This window comes from Octodon degus, unplaced genomic scaffold (assembly GCF_000260255.1).
Source record: "Octodon degus isolate 3935 unplaced genomic scaffold, OctDeg1.0 scaffold00016, whole genome shotgun sequence".
NCBI lineage: Eukaryota > Metazoa > Chordata > Mammalia > Rodentia > Octodontidae > Octodon > Octodon degus.
Window position 1 is genome coordinate 13,420,907 of NW_004524592.1, and position 3,657 is coordinate 13,424,563.

At 40.7% G+C, this 3,657-nt stretch overlaps 1 pseudogene; it reads left to right on the forward strand.

Moving 5' to 3' along the window:
* Positions 1–2,820, forward strand: part of LOC101591726 — a 6,273-nt pseudogene extending 3,453 nt beyond the window's left edge.
* The last annotated feature ends 837 nt before the right edge of the window (positions 2,821–3,657 follow it).

Sequence of the window (3,657 nt, forward strand, 5' to 3'; positions counted from 1 at the left end):
TAAATAAATAAATAAATAAATAAAATTATACCTGGAGTAGGTGCATTAATATCAAACAACATAAACTTGAAAAGGAGTATTTTTAGAAATAATACATAGAGTTTCATAATAATTAAAGGGTAAATTCTTCAGGAAAACAACAATTTTAAATGTGCATGAGCACAATTTATTTTAAAATGTGTGCAGCAGAAATTCATAGAATAAAAGGAAAAAACAGAAAAATGAATAATAGTTGGAAATTTGGAACACTATTTTCTCAATAGTTAACAGGACAACAGGCTAAACAATTAGTGAGGGTAAGAAAACTGAATCACAATTGACTATTTGGACTTCATTATATTTATTTAATATTATCCACAACTGTCAAATATAAATTCACTTCGAGGGCCAAGGAGATAGCTCAGAGAATAAGCACTTACCGGGCAAGCACGGGGTCCTGAGTTTAATCCCCAGTACAGCAAAATTAATTAATTAATTAATTAATTAATTCACTTTGAGAAATGTAACATTCACTAGGCCATAGATTAGACTTATGAAGAAGTCCCGATATACTACAAAAGACTGATCACTAAGCATTTAAATTAGAATCCAGTAGCAATCTATTCTGAAAAGACATAAAATTTGGAAACCAAACAATAAATTTCTACATGACCTGTGGATCAAAGAAGAAATCACAGAAGTATGAGTAAGCTTTCCCTAAATGCCAATGAAAATAAAACATATCAAAAATTGTGGGAGTGTATGGCTAGCGAGATAGCTCAGCAGACTAATGCCACACTAATGCCTAGCACCCCATGCCACACTGGCCCACCCCTGAGTGCGCTTCACTCACGACCAAGTCTGGGTGTGGCGGCGTGTAACTGTAATCCCAACTCTGGAGAGGCTGAAGACAGGAAGATCTCTGACGAGTTCAAGCTGTGTAGTGAGACCCTGCACAAAAAAAAATTGTGGGATGTAATTAAGACAGTACTTAAGTGTATGCTAAGATTTTAAATACTTAAGAGATAAGATAAAATTTCACTGATTTCAAGTTGTAGTAAAGATGAGTAAGATCAATCCATAATAAATAGAACTAATAAAAAAATAATGAGCAGATAAAAATAAAATAGCAAGGGAAAAGATAGAAAAGGTCATGCTAGCTCTTTAAAAATTTTAATATAATTGATAATCCCATAAGAAAACATGGGATGATGGTTGGTGCAAATTACCAATAGTAAGACTAAATAAGGTTTCATGGGAAAAGATCAATATATAAAAATCAATTGTATTTCTAGAAACAAAAATTGACATATAAAAGTTAATTCCACTTATAATAGCAGTATGCAACAAAATAATTAGTAGTTATTGTAACAAAAAGTGAGCAAAACTTTTGTACTAAAATCTATGAAACAGCACTAATGGAAATTTTTAAAGATCTAAATAATGTACACAAATTCAAAGACTGGAAAGTTCATTATTAAGATAGTAGTTCTCCTCAAATTAATATACAGGTGACCCGAACTTGAGTCCTGGTCTCTCACTTTCCTTCCCGGGCAGCGTGAGTGTCACCATCCGCTCTGTCACCTTCTCCACCAACTGCCGGTCCCTGGGCTCCGTCCTGGCCCCCAGCCAACGGGTCGGGTGGGCTAGCAGCGCTGCCAGCGTCTATGCCGGCGCCAGGGGCTCAGGCTCCCGGGTCTCCGTGTCTCGCTCCACCATCCTCCGGGGCGATGTGACGTCCACGGGCCTGGCTGAGGTCTAGCAGCATGGGCAGCATCCAGACTGAGAAAGGCACCATGCAGGACCTGAATGACCGCCCACCCTCCTACCTGGAGAGAGCGGGGAGCCTGGAGATGGAAAATCGGAGGCTAGAAAGCAAGATCCAGGAACACCTGGAGAAAAAGGGGTCCCCAGTCAGAGCCTGGGGCCATTGCTTCAAGACCATCGAAGAGCTGAAGGCTCAGATCTTTGCAAATTCTGTGGACAATGCCCACATCGTCCTGCAGATTGACAGTGCTCGTCTTGCTGCTGTTGACTCTAGAGTCAAGTGTGACACCGAGCTGGCCATGTGTCGGTCTGTGGAGAACGACATCCACGGGCTTCGCAAGGTCATCGATGACACCAATATCATTCGGCTGTAGCTGGAGATGGAAATCGAGACTCTGAAAGAGGAGCTGATATTCAGGAAGAACCATGAGGAAGAAGTCAGAGGCCTTCAAGCCCAGATTGCCGGCTCTGGGTTGACTGTGGAGGTGGATGCGCCCAAATCTCAGGATCTCAGCAAGATCATGGTGGACATCCGGGCTCCGTATGATGCACTGGCTCAGAACAGAGAAGATCTGGACAAGTACTGGTCCTAGCAGATTGAGGGAAGCATCACAGTAGTTACCTTGGAGCTCCTGAGACCATATTCACAGAGTTGAAGCGCATGGCCCAGTCCTTGGAGACTGACCTAGAATCCACGAGAAATCTGAAGATTGGCCTGGAGAACAGCCTGAGAGACATGGAGGCCCGCTATGCTATGCAGATGGAGCCACTCAGCGGGGTCCTGCTGCACCTGGAGTCTGAGCTGACACAGACTCGAACAGAGGGGCAGCATCAGGCCCAGGAGTACTAGGACCTGCTGGACATCAAGGTCAAGCTGGAGGCTGAGATCTCCACACACTGCCGCCTGCTGGAAGATGAGGAGGATTTCAATCTCAGTGATGCCCTGGACAGCAGCAGTGCCTCTGTGCAAACCATCCAGAAAACCACCACCCGCAAAACAGTGGATGGAAAATTAGTGTCTAAGACCAATGATACCAAAGTGTTGAGACACTAAAGCAACAGAAGTGGGGTGCCCTTGGGAAATAACTAGCAAATAAAAATTCAGAGGTCACTGAACAAAAAAAAATAGTATACAGATTAATGCAATTAAAATTATCATAAATCCAGGGTTTTCTTTCTTTTTGCTGTTGTTTAGAAGCATTTGAAATTTTTTTTTTTTTAAAAAAAAGCACATCACAATCATGAACATTGTCACAGTTAGAGGCTCTCTTGGCTCTCTACAATGATAAATGACCATGCTCATGAAGGTTCCCATTGTTAAATCTTAGACAATCATCTTTTTTTTTTTTCCAAAAATTTATTGAGAAACAAATAGCAATGAGACAGTTTCAAACCAAACTGGTAGGACAGTTTCAATAATTAACACATTGTATACATTCTTCCTAGTGGTTAATTGCTGTACAAAATGCAGACATGATATCCTGCTTATAAACACCATTAGAACAAATCACTATTCATTACGAGAATGCAACTTTATATCAATTCTAGCCATTTGAATACACAGATACAAAATGGACATTCATTGGCATCCCCTTTTTGTTGTTAAGTTCCGTTATTTGAATATTATAGGTCTGTAAACTCAGAAAAATATTCTAAAAGAGTCCAGTAGCTCACAATAGTAATGGGTCTTCTGCTTGACTGGCAATGTCAGAAATTCTTGACCTGAGTCCCCTACAGCTCAACATAACACCATGGCTTTACTTCTTATATTTTATGTTTATACTTTTCTTCTGGATGGTTAAGACCAAGGTAAAGCAGTACCTATGCAACAAGAGTTGTAGCTTTTGGGTCTGATAAGGTCAGTGAAATCCCCTCAGGATTTATCCTGAGATCCTGTACCTCAGATTGTAG